This window comes from Macaca nemestrina, chromosome 20 (genome assembly GCF_043159975.1).
Source record: "Macaca nemestrina isolate mMacNem1 chromosome 20, mMacNem.hap1, whole genome shotgun sequence".
NCBI classification, from domain to species: domain Eukaryota; kingdom Metazoa; phylum Chordata; class Mammalia; order Primates; family Cercopithecidae; genus Macaca; species Macaca nemestrina.
The window spans coordinates 46,092,653-46,109,992 of record NC_092144.1 but is presented as its reverse complement, the minus strand read 5'-3'; the positions used below and the strand labels follow the sequence as shown (position 1 = coordinate 46,109,992).

At 46.8% G+C, this 17,340-nt stretch overlaps 1 protein-coding gene and 1 long non-coding RNA gene across 4 annotated transcripts in view; one reads left to right on the top strand and one right to left on the bottom strand.

Moving 5' to 3' along the window:
* LOC105495448 (uncharacterized) overlaps nucleotides 1-7,954 on the bottom strand; it is a 40,714-nt gene extending 32,760 nt beyond the window's left edge. The window contains exons 1-2 of one of the 2 annotated variants that reach the window (XR_011617500.1): nucleotides 7,694-7,954; nucleotides 4,217-4,980 (exon numbers count right to left, since the gene is read on the bottom strand). This is a non-coding gene — a long non-coding RNA (uncharacterized lncRNA). Of the gene's footprint in view, nucleotides 1-4,216; nucleotides 4,981-7,476 lie in introns of those variants that run through there. The other variant, XR_011617501.1, reaches the window with a different exon arrangement.
* Nucleotides 7,955-8,122: 168 nt separating this feature from the next.
* LOC105495447 (zinc finger protein 850) overlaps nucleotides 8,123-17,340 on the top strand; it is a 33,778-nt gene continuing 24,560 nt past the window's right edge. The window contains exon 1 of one of the 2 annotated variants that reach the window (XM_011765023.2): nucleotides 8,123-8,226. The gene's annotated coding sequence lies outside the window, so the exon portion shown is untranslated. The other variant, XM_011765024.2, reaches the window with a different exon arrangement.

Below are 17,340 nucleotides of genomic sequence, written 5' to 3'. Positions count from 1 at the left end.
GATAAATCAAGTAAGTTTCCTACTCAGATTAATGAAACCAGTTACTGACAGTAAGGCCTGACAATAGGACATGTTTGTTATTTCAATAATGACTGCAAACTAGAAGAAGAGATATTGTTTGTAAAATACTTAGACACTGACCGTAGCAGAACATCTATTCTTGCCGCTGTAAAAACTTGGTGTGGGACTGGGTGCAGTGGCTCACACCTGTAATCTCAGCACTATCATTTCCTCATATGATATGGAAAATGCCGACTTCTACATCCTAAATCTAAACTAATTTTCTACTCACTTGCTAAGCTTCAGTCACACCAGGCTGCTTTCTGTTTCTGGAATGCTCTAAGTGCTCTCTGATTTTTCAGGGTCTTTAGTGTAACTGTGCCTCTGCTTGGAATACCCTTCCATACTGCTGACCAAAGCTCAACATCTGTCCTAACAATGCTACGGGAAGTATCCCTCAAGTTACTGCTTATACCACCTATTGATTTATTTCACAGTATTGATCACAATATAAAATTACCTCATTTTCTCTTTTACTTTAAAATCTTTTTTTTTCCTCCCAGACTAGAATGTAAACCTCATGTAGGCAGCAGGCATGTCTGCTTACTTTTCTTTTTGAGATGGAGTTTTGCTCTGTCACCCGGGCTGGAGTGCAGTGGCGCGCTCTCAGCTCACTGCAACCTCTGTCTTCCAGGTTCAAGTGATTCTCCTGCCCCAGACTCCCGAGCAGCTGAGATTACAGGCGGCCACAACCACGCCCGGCTAATTTTTGTATTTTTAGTAGAGGCAGGGTTTCACTATGCTGGACAGGATGGTCTTGAACTCCTGACCTCAGGTGATCTGCCTGCATGTCTACTTACTTTTGATAAGTATCTTTACTGATTGATTGAGGCAGAGTCTCACTCTGTTACACAGGATGGAGTGAAGTGGTGCAATCATAGCTCACCGTGGCCTTCAACTCCTGGCCCCAAGAGATCCCCGCAACTCAGCTTTCCCAGTAGCCGAGACTAAAGGTACATACTACAAGGCCTGGCTAATTTAAAAAGTATTTTTTGTAGAGATGGGGTCTTGCTTTGTTACCCAGGCTGGTCTTGAACTCCTGGAGTCAAGCAATCCTCCTGCCTTTCTAAAGCTTTTACTATTTGAATTAAAATGAACAAATCAGTAAATGAGCAGTCTGTCTCCGAAAACTGACTTCTCTCCCCAAAGACACTGCATGTAACATTATTTAATAATAAGATAGTGGCCAGGCGCGGTGGCTCACACCTGTAATCCCAGCACGTTGGGAAGCCAAGGCGGGTGGATCACAAGGTCAGGAGTTCAACACCAGCCTGGCCAAGATTGTGAAACCCCGTCTCTACTAAAAATACAAAAATTAGCTGGGCACGGTGGCAGGCACCTGTAATCCCAGCTACTCGGGAGCCTGAGTCAGGAGAATCGCTTGAACCCGGGGGGTGGAGGCTGCAGTGAGCTGAGATCATACCACTGCACTCCGGCCTGGGTGACAGAGTGAGACTCCGTCTCAAATAATAATAAATATGATGATAGTTGGGCTGGGTACAGTGGCTCACACCTGTAATCCCAGCACTTTAGGAGGCTGATGCAGTCAGATAGCTTGAGCCTAGGAGCTTGACACCAACCTGGAGACGGTGAAATCCCATCTCTATAAAAAATAAAAAAATTAGCTAGGTGTGGTGGCACATACCTGTGGTCCTAGCTACTTGAGAGGCTGAGGTGGGAGAATCACTTGAGCCCAGGAGGTTGAGGCTGCAGTGAGCTAGGAATGCAGCATTGCACTCCAGCCTGGGCGACAGAGCAAAAGGCTGTCCCAAATAACAACAATAATAATTGGATAGTAACAAATGTGTGACTCCAACAAGTCTGCTGCAAAACAATGCTATAAATAATGAGAAAAGAGACAATGCATGGCTGAGAGCAGTGGCTCACACCTGTAATCCCAGCACTTTGGGAGGCTGAGGCGGATGGATCACGAGGTCAAGCGATTGAGACCAACTTGGCTAACATGGTGAAACTCCATCTCTACTAAAAATACAAAAATTAGCCAGGCGTGGTGGCGGGTGCCTATAATCCCAGCTACTCAGGAGGCTAAGGCAGGAGAATTGCTTGAACCAAGAAGTCGGAGGTTGCAGTGAGCCGAGATCGCGCCACAGTACTCCAGCCTGGCAACAGAAGAGACTCCATCTCAAAAAAAAGAAAAAAAGTGATGAAAGATAACAAAACTACCAGATGAAGTGAGAAATTACAACATCCAACTAAAAGGCATTTCAGAAAGAAAGAGAGAAAAATGAATGGAAGAAAACTTCACAGAACAAACAAAAGGCAATTTCTAGAAACAGATCATGAGTCTTCAAAATATTAATACAAAGGTCCACTGAGCACCTTGTACAATGAAAGAAACAAGAACCACACTAAAATACATTTCTGTGAAATTTCAGAAAACTAGTATGAAGAGACAATTTTAAATGTTTTTGTAATTATTATTATTATTATTATTATTATTATTGAGGCAGGGTCTCACTCTGTCAACCAGGCTGGAGTCCAGTGGCGTGATCTTGGCTCAACTGCAACCATGGCTCCTGGGTTCAAGAGATTCTCCTACCTCAGCCTCCTGAGTAGCTGGGACTACAGGTGCATGCCACCTCACCCAACTAATATTTTGTATTTTTAGTAGAGATGGGGTTTCACCATGTTGGCCAGGCTGGTCTCAAACTCTTGACTTCAGGTGATCTGCCCACCTCGACCTCCCAAAGTGCTGGGATTACAGGTGTGAGCCACCACGCCCGGTCTATTTTTACTTTTATAAAAACAGTCTCCTTATGTTGTCCAGGCCGGTTTTGAACTCCTGAACTCAAGCAATCCTCCTGCCTCGGACTCCCAAAGTTCTGGGATTTACAGGCATGAGTCACTGAGCCTGGCCTTTAAATGCTTTAAAAGACAAACAACAGTAACACAACACAAATCAAATTGTAATCATATTTTAAGATAAACACTGTTAGCTAGCAGGCAGTGTTATATAATTCAAAATTCTAAGTGAAAACCACATTCAACCTAAAATTTCAAACCTAGTTATCAACCAAAAAAGGTAGAATACAGACACTGTCAAGCTTATAAGGATCCCAGACTTTTATCCCAAATTCACTTTTATCAAAGTAAACAAAATAAGAATGTGCTTTTTACAAAAATGAGAAGCTAAACCAAGAAAAAAAAAGAAAAAAAAAAAGACATAAGCTCCAAGAAACCAGTGACCCAATATAAGAAAGAGGCACAGGAAATTCCCGAGATGATCAGGTGCTGCGTATCTATTTATTTATTTAATTTTTTTTGAGACAGGGTCTTGTGGTGTCACCCAGGCTGGAATGCAGTGGTGCCATCACAGCTCACTGCAGCCTCGACCTCCCAGGCTCAAGCCATCCTCCCAACTCAGTTCTTTCGCCAGCTGGCTTCTTTTTACTTATTCATTGATGAATCCCAAATACTAATTTATTCACCCTACAGTGGTGAAAACTCTTAGAATTATCTTCACTAAGTAATAAAAGTTAACATCATCAAAAATGGAACACATTGACACTGTGTGTCTCCTGATGGGATAAACCGCATTAATTATATGGTATTCCTTCCAAAGATGTATAAAAGATGAGGTACATCCAAATTAAAGAACACTCTACAAAATAACTGTCCCGGCGCGGTGGCTCGTGCCTGTACTCCTAGCACTTGGGGCAGCAGAAGTGGGTGGATCTCTTGAGCCCAAGAGTTTCAGACCACACTGGGCAACATAGCAACACCCCATCTCTACAAAAAATAAAAAATTAGCCAGGCGTGATGGCGCAGGCCTGTAGTCCCAGCTACTCAGGAGGCTGAAGCAAGAGGGTCCCTTGAGCTCAGGAGTTCGAGGCTGCAGTGAGCTATCATCGCGCCATTGTATTCCAGCCTGGGCGATAGAGCAAAGCCCTGTCTCCAAAACTAAAACCAAAAACCAAAACCCCCGAAAACTCACCATCACCAAAAACAAAATAAGTAACCTGTATTCTTTGAAAATGTCAAGGTCGTGAACAGGTAGGATACACAGAAAACAAATAGGTGGAAGATTTAAAACGAAACATTTTAGTAGTTTCATTAAATGTACAGAGGAGAGTATGTGCCTATCATTGGGAGTCTGAGACAAGATAAAAGCACGGATCTCATAACAATAAATTACTTTGAAATCTTCTGCTCCGGCCGCGGCGCCGCCTGGCTCTCGTATTCCTGGTTCTCGGCGGGCTGTGGGGCCTCCGCGCCGCAGCCGCAGCCGTTAGTCTTGTCGGGTAGGTGACTCCTTCAGTGAGCAGCGGCAGCGACAAGAAAGGCCTGGCGGGGCTGCACTGTCTTCCCACCTACCCGAGGACCCTGAGGAGAAGCCTCCGGCCCCGAAGGAAGTGTGGAGCGCTGGGCCGGCCTCTGCCGCCGCCATGTTGGACTGGAGGCACGCACGCTCCCAACGCTCTGCGCAAATCACCGCGAGAGCGCCTGGGGCCTCTGGTCGTTTGACCGCGTCCTTGGAACCCGAGGAGACTTGCCGTTCCCGGGGGAGGGTGTGTGTGTGAGTCGGGGGGCGGAGGCCGTCTACGCCAACGTAGGGGCGGGGGGAGCCGAGATTAGAGCATCAGCCTGAGGGAAGCGGTGCTTCTGGTTCTCCGCTCCGCCTCCGATCTTTCAGCGAGGCCTCGGGCCAGTCATCTCGCCCCCTCGTACCTCAGTTTTGCCATCCGTGAAGTGGAGCTGGGCCTGCCTGACTTACTCGTTCATCAGGGGAGGGGGCCTTGAAGCTCTGGGAGCCCTTTCAAAGGACGTTGCCTTCCACGAAATCGTACCTATCGTTATTCACTCTGCGGTAACCACCCGGATTTGAGTTGGGGGTGTTTGCACGGTCATTCAGCTTCCTCTTCACCCTCCTGCCGTTCGTCTTCCCCTCCAGTTTATCTCCTGAAAGAGTTTGAAAGTGAGCCTTGTCTATTATTGATAAGCTCCTGGCCGGGCGCGGTGGCTCACGCCTGTAATCCCAGCACTTTGGGAGGCCGAGGCGGACGGATCACGAGGTCAGGAGATCGAGGCCATCCTGGCTAACACTGTGAAACCCCGTCTCTACTAAAAAATGCAAAACAAAATGAGCCGGGCGAGGTGGCGGGCGGCTGTAGTCCCAGCTACTCGGGAGGCTGAGGCAGGAGAATGGCATGAACCCGGGAGACGGAGCTTGCAGTGAGCCGAGATTGGGCCACTGCACTTCAGCCTGGGCGACTGAGCGAGACTCCGTGTCAAAAAAAAAAAAAAAAAAAAAACCCGGCCGGGCGCGGTGGCTCAAGCCTGTAATCCCAGCACTTTCGGAGGCCGAGACGGGCGGATCACGAGGTCAGGAGATCGAGACCATCCTGGCTAACCCGGTGAAACCCCGTCTCTACTAAAAAATACAAAAAACTAGCCGGGCGAGGTGGCGGGCGCCTGTAGTCCCAGCTACTCGGGAGGCTGAGGCAGGAGAATGGCGTAAACCCGGGAGGCGGACCTTGCAGTGAGCTGAGATCATGCCACTGCACTCCAGCCTGGGCGGCAGAGCGAGACTCCGTCTCAAAAAAAAAAAAAAAAAAAAAAAAGATAAGCTCCTGTAGGTGTATGTGGCATTTCCCTTAAAACATGCAGATCAAAGGAAAGGCAATCTTCTTCCCACCCTACAAAGCAGTTAACTTGGCAGAGGCCACCCCTTGTATGGAAAAGAGAGCAAGACTCCGTCTCAAAAACAAACAAACAAACATAAAAATAAAAAATAAATCTGAAACATGGATGTCCCGTTGATTTAGCAGACCTAGCTGACCACACAAGGTGCTCTATTGTTAGGCTGTATCACGGGCCGCAAAGACCCAGGTATCTATCCAGTTGCTAGAAACCATCATGAGAGTTAGATACCACTTTTCTGCTGGAAATACAGACCATTTCCTGAAGCGGTATCGTTGAGGTAAAACATAGGCCTTTTGCAATCTTACATTTTGAGTAAGGCCAAACCTGCCTAGTGTTATAAAACCAGGCAAAAAATCCAGGTACCCAGTCTTGCAGGATAGAAATGTGTGACTAAAATGAAGCATCGATCTGAGAAGACTACAAATTAGCGGGAACGATTGGACAGGAGCATGCTATACATTACTTAGATTAATGTTGAGATTTAAGAAGCCAGGATATTGGTTTGTTTGTGAGGGGTGCCCATCTACTTTATGTAAGAGGCTATAAACTACACTTTCAGTTTCTGCTTAATCCTTAAGAAATAAGGAATAATTTCTTATTCCAAAGTAGACATTGGTACATCTTTTACTAGGTACATAATTTAGGATCAGTCTAATAAAGCTCCTTAGAAGTACTTACAGTACACCCTCACAAGGGTGTACCATCTATCCATTATTTAAACAGAAATTAAAATTCTACCTTCGTGGAGAAATTTGCCAAGTTTTCATGGATTCAATACTCATTAAATACTTTTAGCCTGGGGCCAGGCGCGGTGGCTCACGCCTGTAATCCCAGCACTTTGGGAGGCCAAGGCTGGCGGATCACGAGGTCAGGAGATCGAGACCGTCCTGGCTAACACGGTGAAATCCCATCTCTACTAAAAATACAAAAAATTAGCCAGGCGTTGTTCCAGGCGTCTGTAGTCCCCGGTACTCGGGAGGCTGAGGCAGGAGAATGGCCTGAACTCGGGAGGCGGAGCTTGCAGCGAGCCGAGATCGCGCTACTGCACTCCAGCCTGGGCAACAGAGCGAGACTCCGTCTCAAAAAAAAAAAAAAAAACTTTTAGCCTGACTTGATCTTTAACATAATTATTGGTGTAAAACAATGGCTTCTGTGGAAAGTTAAAGTTTTAGTGGTTTGCTATTTGTAAAATACAGGCTTTTTCATGTATCATATTAGCATATAAGCTGGCTTAATGATTAGTACTGATCTTAAAGTTGCTAAGACACTAGATATCTGTTACTTTGTAATTTGAGTTTTTTTAAAAATACCGAAATTGGCTTTCCGATGTGTGAAAAGGACTATTTATTAGATACTTGTTTTTAAATTTACATTCAATTAATTAAAGCTAGACTCTACTCTTTATATTCTTAGGCTTGGTATACTATTTATATGTTTTGTAATAAGTGTATAAAAATAATACCTTTGACTTTGTATATATACAAAAAGAAATATTCTTTCTTGCTTTAAAAGGCATGTTGGATTTGCATTCTAGCCCAGAATAAATATAACTATTTTAACATAAAAATCTATTTATGTTGTTTATCAGATATTAGGGTTGTTTTTCCCTCTCCTGTCAACCTCCAAATAAAATCGATGCTCCAGAATGATGCCCTTTTATCATAATTTTACAAATACCTGGCTCCAAGGTGACTACCTGATACAAAGATACAATGCTGGTCTCCCAAACAGGCAACCCACGTTGACACTCACACAGCTTCCACTCACACCTGCGATCACAAGGCAGCATCTTCGGGACCTCGTCGCCCACGAACCGCTCCCAGAGAGCATCCGCGCACAATCTCATCCCATCCACGACTTTGATTCCTTTCCTTCCGCTTCTTCAACCCGATCCGGGACGAGACTATCAGGTCCCATCTCCACCTTCACCTTCATTTTCAGCGCAATGCAGACTAAGCCCTGGACTCACCCATATACAGATTGAACTGTCCACTCAGTGTTTCATCCCCTCTGCATTCTGAGGGCGAGTTAGCATCTGGGTATGTGAGTTCCAAACTAACAGCCAGGACCAGGCTTGGAGCGAAGAATGCTTTGGCTCGCATCGTGGCTGGGTTGACCGTGTCTCTGCCCCGGACTACATTTCCCACCGGTTCTACCGCTTGCAGCTACTTCCGCCGAGAACCGGAGGCACGTTTTCCTGCGTCGTACCCCAGATAACAGAGCTGCCAGGGATAATCAGGCCTGGCCAGTCTAGCGGGCGAGCCAGCCCCATAGCGAGCCGCTCGGCATGAGGGCTCTGCGATCCTCGGTGCAGAGGAGCGGTAAATGGAAACAAGCCCGGCTTGGCGATGAGAGGTGTAGGGAAGCCCGCAGTAGGGCTCTGGACTACATTTCCCAGAGGATCCCGCAGGCCAACACCACGTCTCGCGAGATTTCGGCTTCCTCTTAGCCAGGTGGCGGGACCGTTTGCTGTGCCGAATTAGCTGCCGCGGAAAGCTGAGGGTGAGGAATCCGGCTCCGGTCATTTTGTGTGTGGAGGGCTGAGGAGAAGATTTTGCGTGTGTGATCGCCATGGTTGCCGCGGGTCTTCGTAGTCTGTGACTGTGGCTGTGTGGTGCTGACTCTGGGTGATCAGGTGGGCGCTTGTGACTGCGCGCCCGGAGTGGATGTGTGTCCCGAACGAGCCTTGTGGCGCGTGCGGATGTGGAGAACCGGTGACTGGGTGGTTGGACTGCGTGTCCGGGGGTGGGTGTTTGACTTTACCTGTGTGTGCTGTACCGTGTGTGCGTGAGTTGCAGGTCTGTGGCTGTGCAGGTGCAATTTGTGTGGCCCCTTGGTGTGTGTGAGAGACCCCTTGGTGTGTGTGAGGCCCCTTGGTGTGTGTGAGAGAGGAAAGTGCGATTGGCTGTGAGGCAGTGGGGAAGTGGATATAGGGAGGTGTGTGTGCGATTGGGGCTTTGTGTGTCCCCTTGAGAGAAAAAAACCCGTTAGGCAGTTAGAGTGGGTCCTTGATAAAACTCCTTTAAACAGAGAAACAGCCAGAAAAATCAGGCTGCAGGCACAGATAAGGAAAACTCGCACAGGGGGTTGTTCTAAAGACATTCCTCAGCTGCGCTGATAAGGGACCGAGGCCCAACATAGAAACGCCTTTGTCCTTTGTGTGACCAGCGGGCTTCCAGGAAATAGTCGCTTCTTTTGTGGGCATGTACACGGTGGGGTGTTAGATTTTGAAGGGAAGGTGAGGGTTAAAGAAAGAGAGAGTTGGCGGCTCTATGGCGGGGACCAACTAAATCCCAGAGCCCACTGCCGCTCACTGGCTGGGGTAACTACAGGCCTGAGCAGGAGGGGTCTGGGCGGTATGGCTTGTTGCCTGGGAGAATGTTTATAAGGATGTTTCTTGGGCCTTTGCCCAGCAGGATGTGATAAGGAAGTCAGGCGGTTGGGAAGGATGTTTTTCACAGCCCAAACCACAATGGAATGTTTCCCTCTGACCAGGATCTGTGAAATGGTGGGGGCTTACAAAATGGTGCAGCTTGGACTAACAGGTTCCGGCGGCCACTTCCTTTTTTGGATATGCTTTAGACTGAGCCCAGCCTCTTTGAATCATAACTTCAGTCCCTGATTGGTCCCGAGCCAAGCTTTCACTTCAGCCCCTGATTGGTCCTGGGCCAAACTTTCACTTCAGCCCCTGATTGGTCCTGCGCCAAACTTTCACTTCAGCCCCTGATTGGTCCTGCGCCAAACTTTCACTTCAGCCCCTGATTGGTCCTGGGCTAAGGTTCCAGGGCCAAGTTGAGTAGTGCTTTCTCCAAGACAGCCCACAGACCGACCAGTCAGCAGATTCCTCCCCTTTCTAGTTCATAAAAGCCCCAGATTCAGCCTCCTAGTTGGCAACCCTCTTTCGGGTCCCCTCCGCTGGACAGAGCTTTCTTCTTTTGCTTATTAAACGTCCGCTCCGACCTCATCCTTTGTGTCCATGTTCCTTAATTTTCTTGGCCGTGAGAGAAAGAAGGCAAAAAGAGCCTTTACCCTAACAACTCAATTGCTGGAGAGATTAGTGCATATTCTATGTGGCATCACACACCGTAGCCCTGGGATTGAAAGCCATGCAGTTTATGGGATGGTGTTAATCTCAGTCCAAATAGGTAATAAGATCTTTTGCTTTGCTGTATTTTAGGGTAGGAATGAGATTGGGGGCTTGATCAATAGTTTGTACCAGTAGGACCAGGGATTTGCCCAGTCATCTGTGAGTAAATGCTTCGGCCAGTTTCCATGTCTGTATTGAATTAAATGCTCATACGGTTCTGTGATTTTCTCAAATACAGATTTGGTCTTTGTCCCTATTTCCTCGCAAACAACTCCTAAAATCCTTGGAATCTCCTAAGTACTGGCTTTTTTTTTCTTTTCTTTTCTTTTTTTTTTTTTTTTTGATGAAGTCTAGCTCTGTCACCCAGGCTGTAGTGCAGTGGCGCGATCTGCACTCACTGCAACCTCTGCCTTCCGGGTTCAAGCAGTTCTTCTGCCTCACCCTCCCGAGTAGCTGGGACTACAGGAATGCGCCACCACGCTGGCTAATTTTTGTATTTGTTTTTTCAGTAGAGACAGGGTTTCACCATGTGGGCCAGTCTGGTCTCGAACTCCTAACCTCAGGTGATCTGCCTGCCTTGTCCTCCCAAAGTGCTGGGATTACAGGCATGAGCCACCGCACCCAGCCTTTGGGTTTTTATATGTCAGCAATTGACCGATAGCTTCAGGATGGGGGCTGGTCATCAGAAAGACCAAGGCAGGATTAGAGGGTTGGGACTTTCAGCCCCTACCCTCCCACCCCTGGGGAGTGGAGGGAACTGAGGATTAAGTTGATGGCAAGTGGCCAATGGTTTAATCAATCATGCCTGCGTAATGAAGCCTCCTTACAAACCCAAAAGGAGTGTATTTGGAGAGCTTCCAGAGAGCCGAATACATGGAGGTTCCTGGAGGGTCGTGCCCAGGGAGGGCATGGAAGGTCTGTGCCCCTTTCCACATACGTCACCGTAGGCATCTCTTCATCTGTATCCTTTGGAATATCCTTATAATCAGCCAGTAAATGTGTTTCCCTGAGGGTCCGTGAGCCATTTTATTCTAGCAAATTAATCTAACCCAAAGAGGGGGTCGTAGGAACCCCGAATTGAACCTGTCAGTCAGAAGTTCTAGAGGCTGGGACTTGTGACTGGTGTCTGAAAGGGGAGCAGTTTTGGGGGCTGAGACTTCAACCTGTGGGGTGACACTATGTCATGGTGTATAGTGTTAGAATCGAATTGGTGGACACCCAGCTGGTGTCTGCTGCAGAACTGATTCCTTGCTGTTAATGGGGAGAAATCTCATATTTTGAGGCCACAGAAGTCTTCTGGGTTGATTGTTGTGGTTTTGGTGTGAAGCAGAGGAAGAAACACAGTTTGAGTTTTTTCCAAATGGGTTCACATTGGGGGTTCTCAACCTCGAATCCATCAACCCCATTGCTGAATTTTTATTTATTTATTTATTTTTATTTTTGAGGTAGGGTCTCACTCTGTCTCCCAGGCTGGAGTGCAGTGGTACGATCTCGGCTCATTGCAGCCTTGATCTCCTGTGCTCAAGTGATTCTCCTACCTCAGCCTGCCAAATAAGCTGAAACCAGAGGTACACACCAGCACTCTGGCATAATTAAAAATAATTTTCAGTAGAGAAGAAGACTCACTATGTTGCCTGGACTGGTCTTGAACTCCTGAGTTCAAGTGATCCTCCCACCTCTGCCTCCAAAGTGCTAGGATTACAGGGATGAGCTACCTCACCTATCACTGATTTTCTCTTTTCTTTTTTCCTTTTTCTTTTTCTTTTTTTTTTTTTTTTTTGAGACAGAGTCTCACTCTGCCCACTGCAGCCTCTGCCTCCCAGGTTCAAGTGATTCTCCTGTTTCATCTTCCTGAGTAGCTGGGATTACAGGTGTCCACCACCACACCCAACCAATTTTTTACAGGGTTTTACCATGTTGGCCAGGCCAGTCATGAACTCCTGATCTCAGGTGATCCACCCACTTTGGCCTCCCAAAGTGCTGGGATTACAGGTGTGAGCCGCCACACCCGGCCTTTTTTTTTTTTTTTTTTTTTTTTTTTTTGAGACGGAGTCTCGCGCTGTCGCGCAGGCTGGAGTGCAGTGGCCGGATCTCAGCTCACTGCAAGCTCCGCCTCCCGGGTTTGCGCCATTCTCCTGCCTCAGCCTCCCGAGTCACAGGGACTACAGGCGCCCGCCACTTCGCCCGGCTATTTTTTTGTATTTTTTTTTTAGTAGAGACGGGGTTTCACTGTGTTAGCCAGGATGGTCTTGATCTCCTGACCTCGTGATCCGCCCGTCTCGGCCTCCCAAAGTGCTGGGATTACAGGCTTGAGCCACCGCGCCCGGCCAAACCGGCCTTTTTTTTTAGACAGGGTCTCAGTCTATTACCCGCAGTGGCAGGATAGTGGCATACTACAGCCTTGACCTCCGGGGCTGAAGGGATCCTCGCACCTCAGCCTCCCAAGGAGCTGGGTTACAGGCATATGGCACCATGCTGGGCTAAAATTTGTATTTTTTGCACAGACAGGGTTTCGCCATGTTGCCCAGTCTGATCTTGAACTCCTGAGCTACAGCAATCTTCCCACCTGAGCCTCCCAAAGTGCTGGGATTACAAGGAAGAGCCACCGCACCCAGCCTATCACTGCATTTTTAAAGGGAAGGAGGACTATAGTGAGATTCACTAAGGGTTACAGAAAAGGTAGAACCCTAGATAGATTTAAAGACAGAGATTATAATATACTTGAGATGATAATATCCAAACTTAGCTTTCATAGATAGGGAAATTTGAAGTACATCAGGCTATAAGGTGGCATACTGTGCAACTAATTAAAACTGTGTTTGAAAGAGAGCAAATACATTTTCATTATTATGAGTAATATTAAGCAACAATGAAAATAAATAGAAATACTCAAGAAATTGTTACATTTAAATCCTCCTTTTTTGGAAAGAGAAGTATTGATATTTTTAAAGATTCTAATCAAAATTTCTCTTTAAAAAAAATTGATTCGGCGGGGCGCGGTGGCTCATGCCTGTAATCCTAGCACTTTGGGAGGCTGAGGTGGGTGGATCACAAGGTCAGGAGATTGAGACCATCCTGGCTAACGTGGTGAAACCCCGTCTCTACTAAAAAAAAAAAAATTAGCCAGGCGTGGTGGCGGGCGCCTGTAGTCCCAGCTACTCGGGACACTGAGGCAGGAGAATGGCGTGAACCCAGGAGGTGGAGCTTGCAGCGAGCCGAGATCACGCCACTGCACTCCAGCCTGGGCGACAGAGTGAGACTCCATCTCAAAAAAAAACATAAAATAAAATAAAATTGATGAGTCTATGGAGATAGGGAGGGAATAACGTATGTTTATTGAACACCTAATATTCCACTTACCTGAATGTCATTTATTCTTTATTATAGTTTTGTTGTTGTTGTTGTTGAGACAGGGTCTTGCTCTGTCACCCAGGCTAGAGTGCAGCAGGGTAGTCACAGCTCACAGATGTACACCACCATGCCTGGCTTTTTAATTTATTTATTTATTTATTTTATTTTATTTTATTTTATTTTTTTTTGAGACGGAGTCTCGCTCTGTCGCCCAGGCTGGAGTGCAGTGGCCGGATCTCAGCTCACTGCAAGCTCCGCCTCCCGGGTTCACGCCATTCTCCTGCCTCAGCCTCCCGAGTAGCTGGGACTACAGGCGCCCGCCACCTCGCCCGGCTAGTTTTTTGTATTTTTTTTAGTAGAGACGGGGTTTCACCGTGTTAGCCAGGATGATCTCGATCTCCCGACCTCGTGATCTGCCCGTCTCGGCCTCCCAAAGTGCTGGGATTACAGGCTTGAGCCACCGTGCCCGGCCTTTTATTTTATTTTATACTATTTTTGCAGGCTTGACTTGAACTTCTGGGCTCAAGCGATCCTCCTGCCTTGGCATCCCAAAGTGCTGGGATTATAGGCATAAGCCAGTGTGCTCAGCCACTATTACAGTCTTGATAGTAGAAGTGTCTCAGTGTACTGGAAAACTTTGTCTAAATTTCAAAAAAATATTAAAAAACACATTGCTGTTATTTGGCCAACACGGATTTCTTTGCTCCATCATTGTTTATTGGCATTATTAGCCTGTTGACTTTCAATTTCCTTAAATCCCTTCTGCTCCATTTTTTTTTTTTTTTTTTTTTTTTGGTCCCCCAAATAGAAGTTTTGTTTTTTTTTTTTCTGATACGGATTCTCACTCTTGTCACCCAGGCTGGAGTGCAGTGGTATGATCTCAGCTCACTGTAATCTTCACCTTTCAGGTTCAAGCGATTCTCCTGCCTCAGCCTCCTGAGTAGCCTAGATTACAGGCATGCGCCACCATAGCCCACTAATTTTTTGTATTCTTTTTTTTTTTTTTTTGAGATGGAGTTTCACTCTTGTTGCCCAGGCTGGAGGGCAATGGCACGATCTCTACTCACTGCAACCTCTGCCTCCTGGGTTGAAGCGATTCTTCTGCCTCAGCCTCCCAAGTAGTGGGGATTACAAGTGTAAGCCACCAAACCCAGCTAATTTTTGTATTTTTAGTAGAGACAGGGTTTCGCCATGTTGGCCAGGCTGGTCTGGAACTCCTGACTCAAGTCATCTGCCCATCTCGGCCTCCCAAAGTGCTGGGATTACAGGCATGAGCCACTATGCCCGGCTTTTTTGTGTTTTTATATTTATTTATATTTTTTAATTTATATTTTGATACGGAGTCTCGCTCTGTTGCCCAGGCTGGAGTACAGTGGCACAGTCTTGGCTCACTGCAACCTCCACCTCCCAGGCTCAAGCGATTCTCCTGCCTCTGCCTCCTGAGTAGCTGGGATTACAGGCACCCACCACCACACCTGGCTACATTTTGTATTTTAATTAGAGACAAGGTTTCGCCATGTTGGCCAGGCTGGTCTCGAACTCGTGACCTCAGGTGATCTGGCCCCCCCCCCCCCTGCCCTCAGCCTCCCAAAGTGCTGGGATTACAAGCTTGAGCCACTGCCCCTGGCCTTTTTTGTATTTTTTTTTTTTTGAGACGGAGTCTCGCTCTGTCACCCATGCTGGAGTGCAGTGGGGCGATCTCAGCTCACTGCAAGCTCTGCCTCCCGGGTTCACGCCATTCTCCTGCCTCAGCCTCCCGAGTAGCTGGGACTACAGGCGCCCGCCACTATGCCCGGCTAATTTTTGGATTTTTAGTTGAGATGGGGTTTCACCGTGTTAACCAGTATGGCCTTGTGATCCGCCTGCCTCGGCCTCCCAAAGTGTTAGGATTAAGTAGATACCAGGTTTCACTGTGTTGATCAGGCTGGTCTCGAACTCCTGACCTCAAATGATCTACCCCTCTTGGCCTCCCAAAGTGCTGTGACTACAGGCATGAGCCACCACATGTGGCCAAAATATTTATATTTTGATGGACATAGTTCCCCAATTTTTTCCTGTGTGTTTGTGTTCATTTTAAGGAATGGTTGATCACATTCAAATAGATTCGAGTTTAGAAGTAAGAAATGAAACCACAAAGAAAAAGATAGGCTTCAGTAAAATGCACATAAATTAAAATTTCTATACAGCCCACTTCCTTGAAGGAATTTAAATGTGGACAGATTGGAGGGGAAACATTTGCAGCAAAAATCATAAGTAGAAGGAAACAATGGTTAAGTACACAGTGCAGTAGCCATTTAGGAAAGTTATAAGCCATTTAAATGCCACATATAAGGTGTTTTTGATGATAAGAAAAAAATCAAAGTGTAAAGGGGAATACAAAATTACATGTGTACTGTGGTCACATCTGTATTGTTCTGTGTATGGAAAACAGACTGGGGAGAAATAGCGTTAAGTCCTAATAGTAATTTTCTTTTTCTCCCTTTTCTTCTTCTTGTTTTTTCTTTTGCCTGTCTCCCTCAATATTGCATATCTTTTCCATTGAAAAGTATTGTATTATATATCTACCAACAAGACATTCCTTTCAGATTTTTTGGTTTTGTCTTCAAGGAACATTCTTCTGCATACAACTTCATACTTTTAAAATTCTCTGGCCTGGCTCAGTGGCTCATGCCTGTAATCCCAGCACTTTGAGAGGCCAAGTGGTGGCCGGGCGCGGTGGCTCAAGCCTGTAATCCCAGCACTTTGGGAGGCCGAGACGGGCGGATCACGAGGTCAGGAGTTCGAGACCATCCTGGCTAACACGGTGAAACCTCGTCTCTACTAAAAAAAATACAAAAAACTAGCCGGGCGAGGTGGCGGGCGCCTGTAGTCCCAGCTACTCCGGAGGCTGAGGCAGGAGAATGGTGTAAAAACCCGGGAGGCGGAGCTTGCAATGAGCTGAGATCTGGCCACTGCACTCCAGCCTGGGCGACACAGCGAGATTCCGTCCCAAAAAAAAAAAAAAAAAAAGAGGCCGAGTGGAGTGGATCGCTTGAGGCCAGGAGTTCAAGACCAGCCTGGCCAACATGGTAAAACCCGGTCTCTACCAAAATAATTAGCCAGGTGTGGTGGTGTGCACCTGTATTCCCAGCTACTTTGATGGCTGAGGCACAGGAATCACTTGAACGCAGGAGGCAGAGGTTGCAGTGAGCTGTGATCACCTCACTGTACTCTAACCTGGGCAACAGATTAAGACTTGTCTCAAAAAAAAAAAAAAAAAAATTATTGGCTGGGCGTGGTGGCTCACACCTGTAATCCCAGCACTTTGGGAGGCCAAGGCGGGCCGATCACCAGAGGTCGGGAGTTTGAGACCAGCCTGACCAACATGGAGAAACCGCATCTCTACTAAAAATACCAAATTAGCCAGGTGTAGTGGCGCATGCCTGTAAACCCAGCTACTTGAGAGGCTGAGGCAGGAGAATTGCTTGGACCCAGGAGGCAGAGGTTGCAGTGAGCCAAAATCGCACCACTGCACTCCAGCCTGGGCAACAAGAGTGAAACTCCGTCTCAAAAAAAAAAAAAAAAACTTTACTTTGGATAAGTACTTAGAAATGGAATTTCCAGGTTAGCCACTAGATATTATTAATGGATTTAATATGAAAAACCTTTACTTGAGGATATATAAACCTTTAAAAGACAGGGTCCCTATTCTTTAGTTATAAATAAAGCAGCATTTGTAAGGTAATATTCAGAAAACAGCTGGGCGCAGTGGCTTAGGCCTGTAATCCCAGCACTTTGGGAGGCGGAGGCAGGTGGATCACGAGATCAGAAGATCGAGACCATCCTGGCTAACACGGTGAAACCCCGTCTCTATTAAAAACATACAAAAAATTATCCGGGCGTGGTGGCGGGCACCTGTAGTCCCAGCTACTCAGGAGGCTGAGGCAGGAGAATGGCGTGAACCCGGGAGGTAGAACTTGCAGTGAGCTGAGATTGCGCCACTGCACTCCAGCCTGGGTGAGAGAATGAGACTCTGTCTCAAAAAAGTAAATAAATACAAATTCAGAAAACATCAGATAATATCATATAAAGTCCTCCTGTTCATGCTGATGACATTGGATGGCCAGTTAAGGATGACGCTTCATTCTGTCCCCTGCAACCACGGTCCTGTCATGACTAAATGATACTGCCCCTATGAG